Below are 18,657 nucleotides of genomic sequence, written 5' to 3'. Positions count from 1 at the left end.
CAGTGAGGCAAGTCAAAACAAAAATATATTCTTATTTACATCATGTCACTGCAACTTCAAATATTTTGACCACTCTTATCTTTGAAACATCCTTTCACTTCTATCAACATATTTAACTAATATCATTTATAGTTAATACATAGACCTCAGAGGTAAACGAACTTATGTTTAAGACAAAAATGAAAAGAGAAAAAAGATGACATTACTGTAGATACCAAAAATCACACTCCTTCACTTGAGAATAAGACAAAACAGGAAAAAAAAGAAAATAGACCCTCACCCCCTTTCATTATTACAATTTAGTTTCTTATATTTATTTATTATTCCTCTTATTGACTCTTCCATCATATGTTTGGTAAAGTCTGTGTTTCGTTGGCAACTACTAGAACAGAATAACTGTCTCCATGTTGGAGAGCTGTGCAATGCTGATTTTAGGGGCAAAGCAGGCACATTTTAGACAGTATTAGTGTAGTGGGAACATGCCAAAGCTGAAAATATGAAATATGACTGGGAGCTATTAAAATTAAGCACCTAGCTGCAGATTTCAAACTTCATTCCTTTAGAATGATAACATTACAGCTGGGGAGGCATAACACAAATAATGAATGATCTGTGGGGATTCCAAACCCAGTGCACAAAGAGACCCTCACAAACACATGCCTTCACATACATATATGAATGTATAAAATATACTAAGACATGCTTGTAAGATCACTGAGAGATATCTAAAGTAGAGTAGAATGAGTCCAACTCAAATGACATTTCAAGACCGAAGTACCGATAAATGCAAAAGTGCTTACTGGCACTAAATAAGAAAGAGGGACTGAATTACTTGCTGACACAGTGATGTGCACACATACAACCTTTTAGGTGGACAGGTATTATATTATATGAATAAATGGAATCTGTTATCATCCTTATTCAACTCATTATCCACAGGCCTTGGACAACATGACAAAAAGCAGTGCTAATCTACAATTAGACTTCCATCACTTAATTGTAAAATCTCAGTGTGCACTGCAAAAACACAGCTTCACTAAAAACATCAACACCTAAAAAAGATGTCATTCGTTGTTCTTGGTGTTAATTCTAATAGATGATAGCTCTGTTCTTGTACTCCAGGTTGCTGTTAATTCATTTTAGATGAATTCAGAAATTTGCATGTACAGAGAAAGGGTTTTAAGAGTGGAGTTAGATAAACCTTTATAGCAGAATGGATACAGAACATTTGATCTGTATTTCTTATCATCTCCAGATTTTATATAAATACATAATTTTCATTTGACAATACTGACAAAGTAAAGGGTATTGCATCAGAAAACATTATTTTTACATGTTTTAATATAATATTGAGGAAAAAAAGATGTGCAGTGTTAAACTCATTCAAACATTTCAAGGTTACATACTGCAACTGAAACTTTGACAACTTTGTTGTCTCAAAGGTTCATCATTAAAAAAATGTTGGTCAAACTGATGGTCAAACTGAGGCAAATGGAAAAAAGCTGGTAAGTTTTATAAATTGTATTATCTAGCCAAACCTTTACTGTTTTTTGAGTGCTAAACACAACTACACATTACAAGAACATACCCTAAAGTAAACTTGTAAGATATAGACCATGTTCAAAACCCTGCTAAAATGCCTATTTTGTAATGTACATTGCATATTGCACTCAGTATGTACTGAATACTGCATACTGGTCTCTGTATGCAATATAATATCCAGTATGCAACAAAGACAAACCATACTACAAGGTCACGTGAACATAGGTTCTGCCCACTTGTGAAAGATTTTCCACCACCACTGCAAGATGGAATGCAGTAAAGCACAAAGATAGCTCTGGTCGGGTACTGTAATGTTTGGCGGGAATAGTATGTTATCTGGGTATTTTTCGTGTACTAGAAACATGTATTTTGGTTGCATAACTGCATACTGATTTTGGGGCCCAATGAGTATGCAAGTGGTATGTAGTAGGCTGTTTCAAGATCAAGGCTTAATTTTCTGGCTTAGCTGGCTAGTTAGTTCACTGAATGTCCAAGTATCAGGTTACACTAAAGCCCTCTAAGCATGGACAGTTCCCAAACATACTGGGAATGCCTCATGCTGGTCCCTCTCATGAAGTGCAGACCTGCAGTCCTGTTGATGGAAGATCTTCTTGCTATCTTGAGAAAAGGAGGTTGCTTGCAAGCTCTTTTTAGATAGATGTTAGTGAAGCAAAACATGCTAACTTAGAGACTTGCAAAGCAAAGAGAAGGTAGGAATTAAGAAAAACTCTTAAACAGTGTTTCATGGGAAGACTATTCCATTCCCTGGAACTGTAAGCTGAGTTAAATGTTTTAGTAAAAAGTCACAAAAGCTAACTAAGCTAGCTAAGAGAGATGGGAGGTGTATTTAGCAAGGTTAGGAGCTGAAGAACTTGGGAAACATGTTTGTTATGAAGAGTTCTAAGCATGAGGGTGGGTCACAAAGAATCACCAGCCTTACAGATTTGAATAAAGGTATCACCCACAGTTGTGAGGGTGTCTAGCTATATGTCAATGAATGTAGATGTGGATGGAATGTGTGTCAGTTAGGGTTCCTGCACACTACAGCCAGCACAGTATCAAAACAATTAGGATACTGCATTAGCTAGGACAGCCTAGAGACATACCTGTATGCAGGGAAACACTCTGTTTTGTGTCAAAAAACTTTAAACCACTTCAACTTTTGCTGCACTGAATTCTGATGTATAAGTACATATGGGAATGTATATGGTAATGGAACAAAGGACAAGTAGGCACAAGCTGTCAGCACAGATCCAGTTTGAAAATGATTTACCTCGAATGTTAGCTTCAGTTTAGCTACTACAATTGACCTGACTGTCCAGCTTGCAGCTGTAGAACTAAATTATGAAATCATTGTGATGTTGCCTAAGCAAACTAATGGAATGAATCCAAAGCCATGACTTCTTTGCCTTCATGTTTTCTTTTGTTAACTCTGTTTATGGTCATCACCTGCAAACATTTTCTTGCAATTGTCCATATTTATGCTTGATATTGAATTCTCCAAACACTATCTCTGCACCAACCATGAACATGCTTTCTGAACTGACAAGATCTGCATGAATATGCATCTACCTTTCCATCCATGCATCATCTAGTGTGTGGGTAACCTTAGGGAGTGGTGTTATGTGTTCACGCTTCCATTTCCACACTGGTATGCTACTTGACTTTATGTAGCTAGCAAAAAGATCATTAGCTAGCTAATGTTAGGCCTACCTCAGGTGGCAGAATAATGTGCCACGTTTTAAAAAAAAAAAACACCGGATATGCCACTGTTATTTAACTGTAACATGTGGAGGCTTGGCAGAATGCAAAGATGAGCCATTTTTGACAGATACAACATAGTACATAGGCTAACAAGGTCAATCACCAACAAACACCGACGCCTAAACAAGACCTTAAATACACACACATTAACAACAGAAAATGAGGAACAGGTGTGATAGACAGGGAGGGCGTGGCCATACAAACACAAACACACAAACACACACACACCCCGGGAGATGTCTGGGAGGAGGGGGCTGTACCATTACATTAACCATTTTAGTGCCATGTTATGATGGAATTCTAGAGAAATCTGTGATTAACATGTAGTGTTAAAGCAATTGCCACTCTGACAGAAAATGAGTATAAAAAAAACCAAAACCCAATTCCCTCTCCCACTTCCTTAGCCCAGCATATGCTCTGTGGCTTTGTGCCTGAGTTACCTCCCCTCTAAACCATAGAAAGATTTTGTGACCACCAACTCTCTTGTGAATTGACCTACCTTTATTGATTTCAGCAAAATTGACCTACCTTTATTGATTTCAGCAAACCTTTTGATTAAGAAGGAAGTCTTGTTTGATGTACTCTGGTTTTATGGAATCCCAGACCCAGTGGTCAAGGCTTTAAGCGTGGTGTCCTGCAATTCCCAGAATTCAGCACTAAAGTACAGTAACAAGTCCAAAACCTTTTGATGTGCTTCCTGCCTTGATACCCTTTGCTTCCCCAATCACAGAGGGTTTCTTGAGTATTCCAGATTTGAGTCCAAGATTAGCTCTTAAAAATAACTAGTTAAATACCTGTCTCTCAGAGTTGTAATATACATTTACACATAATATAATTTACACATAGGTCTACATGTAATTGAATAATGTAGTTTTAGGTACATTATTCTTGGCAAGTGTGAATAGACCTAAAATGCCATCTAAAGTATAATCTTAAAATGCCATCACAATAATGAGGGAGTTTGTGAATTGTTGAGATTTACAGCAAGTGATTCAAGTTATACTGGCCCATATTTGCAGCTGTGTGGATGCTGTTCATGTCAGCTAAGGCTTTGAAGGCCTTTACTTAAGCAAATACAGTTTATGCAGCTCTTGATTGACATATCCCACTTATATTATCACATTGTGTCAAACAAATAGTGGCTATGACAATGAAACATTTTATGCATGTGTGTGTCTGAGCCCATGACAATGTAATCTCAACCATTTTTTTCCTCTCTTGAGCTTGCGGGAAGGGAAGGGAATGGAACGGCAAATGATGGATGGTGCTACAGCACTAGCATTGTTGCAGAAGTAACCTTTGTCTTCCCTTGAAGACCCCTTTCTTACGTGGAGAAAGAGGACACTTCCTAGGAGAGAAAGGGCCAAATTGTTTGTATGTTACAAAGGAGAAATCTGCAAAACCGGGTCAGATTTGAAACATGAGTTGAATACAACTGCTTGTTCAAAGTTATGCCCAGGCTACAAGCCGCTCCAGATGGTTATACCAAGGAGTTCTCGAAGGAAACTGTGAGGTCATGGTAAGGGCTGGGAGTTCCTGGGGTTGAGCTTCAAGTGGTGGGCTGTCATCCATAATGCAGTGTCAGCCCAAAGGGTCTGGTCTCCATCCATCAGTTTTCTAAATTAGTGTTCAGAATCAGCAAACATGGGTAGTGCCTTCATAAGCAGTATACCTACAGCAAACAGTTTGAAACCCATCTGAAACTGTTGGTGTTGTCTTTAGGGAGCTGCCCATGTGGACATGGTAGGTCAGTTAAGGTGCTTGACTTGTAATCAGAAGGTTGCTGGTTCAAGCTCCACCACTGCCAAGTTGCCACTGTTGGGCTCCTGCCCTTAACCCTCAATTGCTCAAGTTGTACTCAGTCATAATTGTAAGCTGCTTTGGATAAAAGCATCAGCTAAATGCTATAAATGTAATAGCTGTTGTCTTGTTTGTTCCTATTCAGCTCTTTCCAGAATAAGAGAAAAATAAAGAAATTTTCAGTAATGCTCAACCAGTGTTCCCAGTTAGTAGATAAGCACTTCTTTGCAGTCACTCATTAGTTTCTCTCTCCCTCAATCTGAAGAAGACAGATATAGTTTGAGATATAGAGAGAATACATCAAGGGCAGATAGAGGCAGGGAAAAGACAGAATGGGATATGGTATAGAGAAAGAGAGACTGATGGGCACTGGCCAGAAGGCAGATGACTCCAGGGTGACATGCACACTCAGCAGAACTCAGCTATAGTGGTTACATGAGGAAAATTAGTCAGGATGATTACCCCTACCGTCAAGGACAAAGACTGGGCAATAAAGTGCACTAATTGATAAATTAGAGCATCTGATGGATTTGGTAATAGTGAATGACATATTAGCAATGGTCTGATCTAATTGGACAAAAGAGTTAGTCTTGAGAAACTGTCACTTGGATCTGTTATAAGAAAAGCCAGTCTTACGCAGTCATGGGATCTCCCACCTCCTCTGTGTTCTTCCAGGCTCGTCTCCATCACGCTTCAGATCTGACACTACTGCACTTTTGTTCCTATCAGCTACACACGCATCTGCTGAACATTCTCTCATCATTGTCATATGTCTATAAGCACTTATCATAGATGCTGTGAGATACACGACTCAGAATATAACACCTGGAAATTTGCGATGAAATCATTTTCACTCCTGTTCAGTCTGTGATATGGGCAAATACTTTTTATCTAAATATTTTATACACTATTTTCATATAAAGGATAAAGTTAATAATCCAAATATTCTTTTGCTGACTAACTTTATATCTTTACTGACATATTTAGTTCACTGAGATAGCTATAGATTGAGCAAAACACTGTGCTGTTAGAAAATATAAAAATTTGCAGATTCACTTGATATAACCTTACAGGTTTATCAGATAAATCCTGGTAGTCATTAGATTTATCGTTCCTATACTGGACATACAATAAGATATGAAAACAAAGTTAAATTTGGGAAACAGGTATGGTAAGGTGTAACATTTTCTCAAATTCACCAATGAAAACACTAGCGCACAGACTGAACTCTAAAGGTTATAAATGAAGGTAACTTAAAAGTTCTTAAAATGAATTTAAAAGTCCCTTGAGGTTTAGTATGTTCGAATTGAGACTTTCAAGGTTCAATGTTTAATGTTGTCCTAATGCTGGGTGTTTTGTTTTTTTTATTGGGCAGCCTTAATTATTTTAAACTGCATCAATGTACAGGGCAAGCTTTAGAGACATCCTCATTTAATTCGAAATTTGAATTTATATTCTACAATTAGTTATGTAGCTTGCATGCATGATATGTCTGGGCATTATATAAATTTCTTCAGTACTTTGCGAGGTTCCACAAAGACGTTCAGATCTGCTATTCTCATCAGGAAAGCAGCAGATAGTGACAGTCACATTACAGGAGGTGTGAAAAGGATGCAAGTACACAACATATTCTCTCCTGGATTATGAAAAGATGCCCCAGTTTCCAGTCAGAGAAATTAATGTGTGTAATTGTAAACTAAAAGTGCAGAGCCTCGTGTGCAAGCTATTATTAACTTTTTAATGTATTTTATATTTGACATTTGATAACACTCCATCACTATTTCAAAGGGAAAATTGTAATGAAAAATCTAAAGATTTCAACAGACAACCAAAATGTCACAGAAACAGAAAAGGACCCTGTGACCATGACAAGGCATCCATCTATGAAGCATTCAAGAAAACTACTGCAGGAAATGTCACAGTAATGAGTACATTATATGTCAATGCAAAGTAAAATTACAGTTTGAATGGAAAAGAATGGGATGGAATGGAGTGGAGTTAAATGAAGTAAATTGCTTTATGTCCAAGAATAAGACATAGTCACAATAGGAGTCTTCTAAAGGCAAAGTGAAAGTAGGTATTCAATTATCAAAATACATATTGGACATTTATGTTCTATATAATGATGGGCAACTCTAACATTATTATAAATTATTATAGATTATAAATGATATATAATTATTTAATTGGAATGGCATATTTTTTAAACATTATTAAAAATACAGTATATGTATTTATACATGCATATCACAAAAGCAAAGAATTCAACTGTCTACAGATTCAGAGTGAGGGAAACCCACAGTATCCTCACAGGAATGACAGAGCCCTGTGAAAAGCACTAAATGTACGAAACTTCACTGAACCTCTTAGCTATTCTTCTCAGTACACTCCAATAACTAATGCTGAATAATATTAATAATAATAATGTACATTTATGTAAATCTTTTGATTTTGAGTTCAAATCTCAAAACCTTTTACATAGAAATAGTTGAATTATTAGCAAGAAATATTTTACTCATGATTCGGTGGTAACTTTCACAAACATCTTCTCTTCCTCCTCTCACATCTCCTCTTCTGATAGCCTACATAAACATTTACTAGAGAATTAGTGAACACTTTAATACTGTTGCCCCTCTAAAAATGTAAACCCTGTTTAAAAAGTCGGTGTCTAGATATTTAAATGCCTCATAGAGAAACTCAACCTAAATTAAAAACACAAGAAAGCAGAATTCAAATGAAGGCAAACTAAGCGTAAAATCCACCATATTTCTACAAATAGATTTAATTTAGCCAGTAAGGACTACTTTTCAAGCTTTATTGACAGTCATAATCCAAAATTCTTCTTCTGTGTCTGAGCCCATGACAATGTAATCTCAACCATTTTTTTCCTCTCTTGAGCTTGCGGGAAGGGAAGGGAATGGAACGGCAAAGCTTTACCACATTCAGCTTATGCCCTCTCAGAACTATTAAATAAAAAATGTGTTGAGTTTGTCAACTCTTTGGTAAAATACTTTCCATGAGGGACGGAATGGTAAATGATTACTGGTGGGCCATATACAGCAAGGAAAGAAGCACTTTGTCTACATTGTCATCATGAAAAGAAAAATACAGTGTTTTCAGTTCTCAACACTACTAGGCTCCTTGATCTCCTTGACCTATGGAATTTTTTAAAAAGTGTTTAGCTTACTCTAAAGGGAATTCTGGACATTACAGTCGTGTCAACAAGGATTTTTTAATATATATATTTGTAACGCGGGGTGGCCCGAGTGCCGCAGGGCAAGGAGCAGGACACACAGACTCCAACGTCTGGAACGTACATTTTTTAACTTTTAACATAGAACACTAATGGCACTCACAAGATTCACACACGATTAATACAAACAAGAAACGGTTAACACAAAATACGGACGATAAACACGTATACATCTAATAATAACGAAGATAGCATTTAACAGTACCATTGACAATAACACACATTAACACGTTACGTCAACAATGACCAACGACGCTGCATACCCTGATGTGGGTTTAAATACACATAGACAAACGAGGTGCAGGTGTGTACAGGTGTGGCGTTTCTAAGGTTCCAAGAGTTCTTTGAGTTTCTTTGAGTTTCCTAATTTCATTGCTGATAGAGCAACAATATGTCATTAATGCAGTATCCATTAGTATTAAAATGCCTTGCCACTGGAAATGCCAAATGCTTAATTCTGATGGTGCAAGGGTGTTCAACAAACCAATCAGCAAGCCTGCTCTTGGTTTCTCCAATGTAAAGCTGATTACATATCTTACAAATAATGTAGTAGACAACTCTTGCAGTGATGCATGAGGAGGAATGGGTGATGACAATTGATTCTTTTGTGCCAGTTATTTTAGTGGCTGAGTTAATATATTTACATGTAGCACATCTAGAGCAGTTGGAGGCTACAGTATTTCAGCCATTATTTGAATGGTTTTTCATCTCACTCTTGATGAGTATGTCTTTGATGTTTTTGTCTCGTCTGTAGGATTAGTGGAGGGTCCTTAAAAGGGGATGTGGCCTCCACATCATCATGGAGGATTGTGATGTTTTTAAGTATAATATCAATGTTTTATTTGTTGGATGATAAATCAGCACCAAGGGAATTCTTGTAGTTTTAACAGCAGATTGTTCAAAGGTCAGTGCGTCCACTCTCTAAACAGGTACAACATGAACAAAGGCATCATCTATGACTTCCACAGGAAATTCAGTTTTGAAGATATTCACACATTTTCATGCTTTTCTGGTGGAAGTCATCTTTCTCACTGCAAATGCATTTAAGTCTAAGTAAGAGATAGAGTTTTAGAGGCCTTGGGATGTGAAAACGTTTACTGCAAATAGGAATGAGAGTCTACAGGTTTATAATAGATGGTGCTACTTAAACAAGAATTAGCACTGAACTTCACTGAAACATCCAACATTTTCAGGCCAGGATTAGCTATACTCCATATATACTCAAGAGCTGATGGAACTTGGAGAATGAAGAAATGAACAATTGGAGGTTTTCTAATGTGCAATACTAAATGTGTCATCATATATGTGTGTGTGTGTGTGTGTGTGTGTGTGTGTGTGTGTGTGTGTGTGTGTGTGTGTGTGTGTGTGTGTGTGTGTGTGCACGCACACGCTACTAGTTATCCTTCTTAGATTGTCTAGAGAACATCAAATACTTGATGTGTAACAAGGTTCTGCAGCTGAACAAAGTCTAAAATGCCACAAAGTCTAAAATGCCACACTGCCACATTTGGTGTCCCTGTCTGTGAAGTCTAAATCCTCTGTCACAAATCTGCCTGATGCTTTTAACATCTGCTTTATATTTTAAAAAGCATATAAGTAATGTTTGTAAAACCACATTCTATCATTAAGAAATATGTCCATGGTCCATGACATTCTCTTGATAGCTCACAATGAAAAACTTGCTTTTAGGTCAGTTCTTCTGGACTTCTGTAATGCTTTTCTTCGTCTTACTATCTTTACTGTCTATACTATCTTTAGCTTAAAGAGAGTACACAAAACATGAGGGAATGAGCAAGCATATTTGACTTGTTCTCAGACCCCTGTTCTGGGCACCTGTTTTTAGAAATTTTAGAATTGGTCCAGGTGAAATTAAAATTGGTCACAACTGTGAATTATTACTGGTAACTAACGTATATGCTCACATTTCTCCCAATATGTTATCAGATATAAAGAGTGTATGCTGAGCCTTCCTATGCTGAAAAGCAAAAGCAGAAAAGCAATGCAGAAACCTCTGCCTGCAAGGATTAGTTTACTTAGACTATAAAAATAAATGAAAGAGCTCCAGGTCAAACCCTGCTTCCTGCATCCTTCCTCCTTCCCCAACCAGGATATTTCCACTATGACTAAAGAGTTGTGAGGCAGCTTTAACTTACTATGGCCCAAGGCTTTGGAATTCCTTTCCTAATGACATGAGGGCACTGATAATCTAGGCACATATAAAGATAATCTAGGCACATATGATCAACACCACATGAACAGGGCAGGGATTTAATAATTCCTGTTATTAAATAAATAACCTTTCCTTGTTGTGGTGGAAGGCCTTAAGTAGTGTTGATCTCCAGGGTTAAGTGGTTGAGAGCATAATGCTCTTAGTAGAGTCTCCTATGACACACAAGTCTGGGGTAAAGATCTGGACAAACAATCCATAAAAAATCAGAACTCTTTGACAGTTCAGAAGAACCCCTTAACAGTCTCTGTCCTACTCAGGAGCTTCCCACAGAGTGAAGTACCAGGTGGGTATGGGGATATTCAAAAGGGCGCAGCGGGCAACTACACATTTGGAGTTTGTGCCAGTAGAAGAAAAGGTTGCCTCAATGCGACTTTGTATTTCAGAGAGAGAAACTCTTGATTGTTGCGTTCGCATATGTGCCCAATGCCAGAGCAGAATATTTAGCCTTAATAGAGAAATGAGTGGAATTCTGGAGAGTGTCCCAAGCACTGACTCCATTGTTTTGCTAAGGGACTTTAATGCTCACATGGGCCATGACTGGGAGACCTCGGAAGGAGTGACTGGGAGGATCAGTCTGTCTGATCTGAACCCAGGATCTTATTGGATTGTGCTAGCAATAGTTTGTCCATAACAAACTTCATGTACTAACACATAGATCAGTGATTGACTTTATCGTTGTGTCATCTGACCTGAGGCCATATGGTTTGGACACTTGGACAAAAAGAGGTTTGTAGGTAACAATTGATCACCATCTGTTTGTAAGTTGATCAGATGGTGGGGACCAAGTGCTACACATATCTGGTAGGCCCAAATGTGTAGTGAGGATCTGCTGGGAAAGAGTACACAAAGACTACTCAAACTATAATGATAATGTTGGCATCTAACACACACACACATACACACACACACACACACACACACACACACACACACACACACACACACACACACACACACACACACAGTTCAATTCCCACCTCAGAGAGAGCTTCTCATATGTTTCAGAGGAGGTGGGTTTAACCCACTGGGTTGCAGGGCATGCTCTCCATGATAGGGTGAGCTGGAGGAAATGGCTGAGGATAGCTGCACCTGGATTTCTTTGCTCACCCTACTGCTATCATGACACTAAAATGCACAAATTAGATGAGATGATGATGATCATGATGATGATGATGTTAATAAATAACCTCCTTCATTACTGAACTCCACCTACTCTAGGCTGCAGTACATTTTAAAATAAACTATGACTATCAACTGCCATCCTTCACTGCTTGCACAAGTGTTATTATGGCCGTACCAGATGTTTTATACCTTGTATACAATGTGTTAACCTTTACTGGCATCTTTCTTGACTGACTTGGCTTTTAGGGTGGGTATTAGCTGAACAAGCATTCAAGGAACCTATTACACTTTTCTGGGTTTTCCCTTTTCTTTAGTGTATTGTGTATCTTTCTGTGGATGTAAACATTCTGCAAAGTTACAAAGCACAAAGTGCATGCCAGAGGGAGTAACTCTCTCCCACAGAAATTGCTTTTTTCAGCTGCCTGAAATGCCTCATTGGAATTCCAGAACTTTTCCTTCACTCCAAGATGACACAATCTCGTGACACAATCCTTATTGCCCACATATCAGCAAGCTTGGCTAGAAGTAAGTGGGTGAGTTGACCTATAGGAGCTGGGGGAGTTGGGGTGGGTGGCTTAAAGGCACAGGAACTATAATAGAGCAATTCAAACAGAGGGTGGATAGAAATGTACAGTATGAGAAAAGTAATATGTCTTTGGAACACTAACATATGTAAATCTATTGTAGTAGACCCCCCCCCCCCACCCCAAATACAATTATGAATATTTAATTTCAGCATAAAAGGTCCCCTTTAATATACATGTATATTCATTAATATTTACAAAATATCCAGATTTTACCTGCTTTGTTTTCAAAAATCGTTAATGAAAGAAGGATATATGGGCCACTGGATATATGAGAAAAAGACAAGTTACCACAGTCAGCTAGTATTAATTGCCAATATCCAAAAAAAAGATTGCTAACCTGCAGGTACAGCTATAGAGTTGGTGTAACTAATAAAGTGATCACTCACTGTATGTCCAGTTTTAACTAATTAACATAGCTGATTCACTAAGAGTGTTTCTCTCAGACATCCAAGACATCTAATACAACAGGTTCAAAAACAAAATCAACAAAATTGCTGTAGCACAAGAACTTACCCACAAATTTATATTTGCCATATCTCATACTTGCATTGTACCATTTCATCAAGGTGAATGGTTACCCCTCAGAAAAACGTAGGACACAGACCATTGCACCAGCATGTTGTAGCCTAGTCTCCAAAATCCTGTGCTTCTACCTTTTGCTTCTCCTCTCTCTACACTTAATTGCTATGTTTTACTCTTCCAGGCCTTCTTACTGTTATATACACAAAGAGTTCAAGTTCAAGTTCAAGTTCAAGTTCGGTTTATTCGTCACATACATAGTCATACACAGTATAACACGCAGTGAAATGGTGGAGAGTGCTCTGTCCAAACTGAGGAAGAGAACCAGGGGTGCATAGAGAAAAAATATATATACAGATAAATATATATATTCTATGTATGTACAAAAATATATTAACAATGTATGTACAATATATGTATATTATGATTATATACACAATGTACAATGTATATGGTTGAGTATATATGTACACAATCTACAGAATGTACAGATCCATTTTGTATAATACCATATCTACAGTTGTTGTGTAACAGGTTAACTGAGTATAAATCTAAATCTATATATACAGATGTACAGATATACAGTCATGTTACGTGGTGGTGGTGGTGGTCCCCACAGTTTATCAGTTTCCCTGATTCAGGGCCCGAATGGCCTGTGGGAAGAAGCTCCTCTTCAGCCTCTCTGTCTTGGCCTTCAGGGAGCGGAAGCGCCTCCCTGACCTCAACAGAGAGAAGAGTCTATTGTTGGGATGGGTGGGGTCCTTCACAATTTTCCTGGCCTTGGTTTGGCACCGCTTGTAGTAGGTGGTCTGCAGGTCAGGAAGTTCCGAGTGAGTGATGCGCTCTGCTGAACGCACTACCCTTTGGAGTGCTTGTCTGTCCTGCTTGGTGCTATTCCCAAACCAGACTGTGATGTTCCCCGTGAGGCTGCTCTCGATAGTGCAGGTGTAGAAGTTCCGAAGTACCTTGGAGGGCAGTCTGAAGTCCCTTAGGCGTCTGAGGTGGTAAAGACGCTGACGAGCCTTCTTTGCCAGGGAGCTGGTATGGCGGGACCAGGACAGGTCCTGCGAGATGTGAACACCAAGGTACCTGAAACTATCTACTCTCTCCACTGTGGTTCCACTGATCCTCACAGGTTGGTAGTGCCGCTCCTGCTTCTTGCTGCAATCCACGATCAGCTCCTTTGTCTTACTGACGTTTAGGAGGAGATTATTTTCCTGACACCAGTTTTCCAGGTGTTTAATCTCCTCCAGGTAGGCCCTCTCGTCGTTGTCCGAGATCAGACCCACGACAACGGTGTCGTCAGCAAACTTGACAATGATGTTAGAGCTGGAAGTGGCTGTGCAGTCGTAGGTGTACAGTGAGTAGAGCAGGGGGCTTAGGACACAACCCTGAGGAGCTCCAGTGCTGAGGGTGAGGGTGGATGAGGCGCAGTTGCCCACCCGTACTGATTGTGAAAGAAAGACAGAAATAAATAAATGAACAGAAAAACAAGTAAATAAAGGAATAAATGAAGAAATAAGAGAAACAAATATATACATAGAAACAAATTAACTAAAATGAACCACAATAGATCCTATATAACCTTTTGAATTTTTAAAGAATTCTTACCCGTTACTTCATCGTTGATTTATTAATTAGTTTATTTTAAATATTGTCAGACCTGGTACCCCATAGTGGATGATGCTAGGGAGCAGAATAACAAGATGGGTGAAGAGAGGAAAGAAAAACATCACAAGACAAGGACAATAAAACAGTCAAAAGAATTATAGTTGTTGATGATTTTGGGTAGTAATGTATTGGCAAAATGGTCCAGTGAGGTTTCTTAATGAGACAAATGGGTTTACTAAGGTGTCATAAATAACGGCTTAATGATGGCTAGCTCAAAACACTTGTTTAACAGGAAAGTTTAACAAATTAATATATATATTTGCGGATGTATTTGGAATGTATTTTTATCAGTATCATACTACAGTTATTGATTTATCTTCTAGTGTTCGTCTACTGGCTTTTATTGTGTCTCTGATGCAGTTTTTCTTTTGTAGTGCACACAGGCTATAGTACACAAACATAGTAACATTGTGCAGTATATTGAAAAGCTGTCTTCTTTGAAGAAACATAAAGTGTATTTGGAGAAATACCCAATGGCATATTTCTTCTGGGAATTAAAAAGACAGACCAATTTATTTTAATTTTCTTCTGGCAAGTGGCTTTGCACAAAAATTATATTGAAGGCACTATGAAACCTGGCATAGACAATAGCCTACAATTGGCATATTGGTCAGACAAGGTAATTGCAGTTCTCAAAAAAGCAAGAGTCTATGATGGTTAGTTTTATCATTGCCTTAGACATTGCATTGGCATAAAAACAATATAATTTGATAAATTCACTAAACCGTAAAATGTTTACTCTGAAGGCAGATAAATGTGTATGTCATTATGACATGGAACACTGCTTTTGTTAATATAAGATAGTTGAGACAGTAACAGATGTCTCTGAGTTTATTGCTATTTGTTTATTTTTGCAAAGTTAGAGCACTATAAAATAATGTGCAATATCTATTGTACTCATATGAATAGGTCAGTCACTGATATAAATTTGAATATCATTATAAAAAGAGTTAGTCACATATTAGTAATGACAATTGATAATTATACCCAAAGAGACCAAACTTGGAATATGAGGCCTCTTGACATCAGAAACTGACATAATGGATTGCTGGCAGCCTACTGCTGAATTATGTCTCTACTTTTATCTCAATAAGCCTGAGCATTTATTGCACTCAACGGTTTGGGATATCTGAGAATCAGTAACAGTCTGATGATTTGTTAATTTAGGTACTGTATTAAATAATAACCTCATTAAACCTTCTACCCTAATATAACTTTCTATCACATTTGAAAAACAAGATGTCTATATTATGTCTATAACAAGGCATAATAGATGGTGAAAGAATCTTTCATTCAGTATCATCTAACGTCACCTATTGAGGGAGGATATGGTTAAAATGCAGGTGGGCATATCCATGATTGCCTGAATAACACGCTACCTGTGGAACAGATCCCAGTTTGTCTGGGATCTGAATACTTGCTGAGTAGCACTGCCAAAAGGAATGTTACTTTCTTCTGTCTTCACCAAAAACACCTCATCCAAAATTCATTTAGCGCTTTACACCAAAACACCCCAACTCTTTGCTTATTTTATAATGTAAATTTACTAATTGTTTTTTTGTGCTTATTTTTTTTTCTACTTTCTACTATTTATCTATCTATCCACTTTAACTCATGGCAAATTTAAATAATTGTTCTCATATAAATTGGTGCTACACTGTTCAAAGTAGACCTTAGTGGTGTATTTAAACTATCAATAAATTGATCAATTTGTAATATCTGACATTATCACATTTTAGGACTAGAAAGTTATCAATAACTGCTTTTTTTTGTAAGTGGTATAAGCTCCCACTTCCTAAAAAATACTAATTCCTACAAAATCTAGTGCAAGAGTTTGTAATGATATGAAAATGTAAAACAAATGAGTCATTGATTGAAAAGGCAGTACATCTTAATTCAGGGGAACTGCAAGTACCTTATTAACATCAATACCAAAGGGCTGAGTTAGTGTGTTCATTAAACTTGTGAGGGGCTCCTAATTCTTAATAACGCCAACAGAGTCCAGAATGGACATAAAGGCTAGCCTTACAGAGGTTACTTTTATTTTTCATATAAATATTCAATTCAATACAGTAGACAGAGTGGCAATCCTGGTAGTCAACTATTCAGCACATGAAATTTAACAAACATAAAATGCCTTTTCCCTCTTCTGCTAATCTGAAAAACTTTCTTTCTTCATAGAAGCCAGATAATGAGAGAACAGTATGCAGAGCAGAGAGGATGTGAAAGCAAGATTAATGTGGCAAGGGTAAAGCAGAGAGAATCTGCTACTCTTGCACTGTAAACTCTTGTCCTGTAAATTCACAAATTGTTGAAATTGAAGTGATTGTTTTAAGTGATGTAATTTGTTTCCATTTAGATAAGTCATTTGGTAGATGTAGGGGGAAAAGAATTAAGGAATCATTAACCACTGATTTAGAAACAATTAAATGATTTATATGACGTATAAGTTAATTTGAATTTTATATTGTATATAGCATATGATTTAATATTGGTTTTATAGTGTTCTTATAAAGAAAACTATAGAAATCATATTGCAGGTCCTTTAACACAAGCATTTACCTTAGAATAAGTGGCTTCTATCATTATGAATTTGATATGATCCGAAATATGACATATGAAAATATGATCATTGAAAAATTTGAACTTAGAGCATAAATTCAATTCAAATCCTTAAAATATCTGCAAATACAAGACCAGCCCATATTGTTCAAACTCTAACCACTATTAGAAAACTACTAGAAATAGACATGAATGATAGGTACAAGTCACTAATAGAGACACAGATGTGTGAATAAAACAGACAGAGAAAGATAGAGTCCAATGCCGTGCTACAGCAAGCCTCATTACAATCCAGCCCTGTTTCTTCAAAGCCAGAGCTCTTTAAATCTCATTAGCCAAATGCAGCACATGAAAATATGGCAAATAAATACTGAGGCTTTATCTTATACTACTGCTCCAGATCTATCTCTGTCATTGTTTTTATATTAACTAAATGTGCTAACAATCTGGCAGAAGATAATGGTTTGCTGGCATGAATGCATCGCTAAAGAGGCAGCTTTTCGTACACGGTGCAGTTTTGATCCTGGGCTGTGTTCCATTGACATGTTTCCATTGAACTTTCCACACTTCAACTGTAAATATATTGTGCCATTTTTATTTGGGAGGAAAGGGCCTTTTTCCTTGGCTCCAAGTGGTGATGGATTACTAGAGTAGTGGAATTTGTGCTCACTCTTTTTCCACTTTTATTTGTGTGCAGTGGCCATTTTTCATCAAAAAATTGGTTTATTTTGTAGTAAAGACGGGAAATGAAAGAATGTTTCTGAGACATAAGGAGGCCCCCAAAATGAGCATATGGTCTTCACAGTGACTGACACCTTCAGTAAACATAGCAACTTGTTTCTACTAGGTGCAGATGTGGCTTTTTTGTTATGATAAAAAGAGCAAGAGCAAGAGGAAAGTTTAAGAAATTTAATGCAATAAGGAGACATGTGAGTAAAATGTATTAGATAAATACTGAGTAGAGTTAAAGTGTAGCTGGTCAGATTTTCTTTATAGATCTTAGTACCTGTAAAAAATGTAGCTGCACTGCTGCAATTTATAAAGAGGTTTATACAACCTCTTTTCCTTTAGACTGGATGTAAAACTATTTTTAAGTCTAATTAAATGCATACACGCTAGTGCCTTCTTACTACCAACTAATCAGCCAATTTGGTTTGTTTGTTTGTTTGTTTTTTGTCTAGCCAAAATTTGTTTTCTCTTTGCTGCTCATGACAAGTGTGTGCACAGTTGGTTCAAATGTTATATGACTCTAAATGCTAGTAGAAGATTCATAAATGCAGAAGATTCATAAATGCACTCCATGAACTGAGTTAGAAAGCAATGCATTTTCCCTTCCAAACAGATTCCTCCAAGCTCTAACTACCATTTGTGCACTCATGTGGGGTATAATTTGAGTGCCACACAAAAGCCTTTATGACTGACTCTTTTCAGCACTATCCTTATTACAACTCTGTTATTTCAGTGCCACATTAAGAAAATTCAACAAGTGATCCTTGTAAAATTTTTCTCAGTAATCTTTTCCTGTGTATTTGCGCATGGAATGTGACCTACAATTATCCAAGAAATGCCAGCATGTTCTTGTTTTATCCCACTTCAGTATGCTGCTT

This window comes from Electrophorus electricus, chromosome 10 (genome assembly GCF_041902795.1).
Source record: "Electrophorus electricus isolate QZ-2024a chromosome 10, ASM4190279v1, whole genome shotgun sequence".
Lineage (NCBI taxonomy): Eukaryota > Metazoa > Chordata > Actinopteri > Gymnotiformes > Gymnotidae > Electrophorus > Electrophorus electricus.
This window is presented reverse-complemented; position numbering follows the sequence as displayed.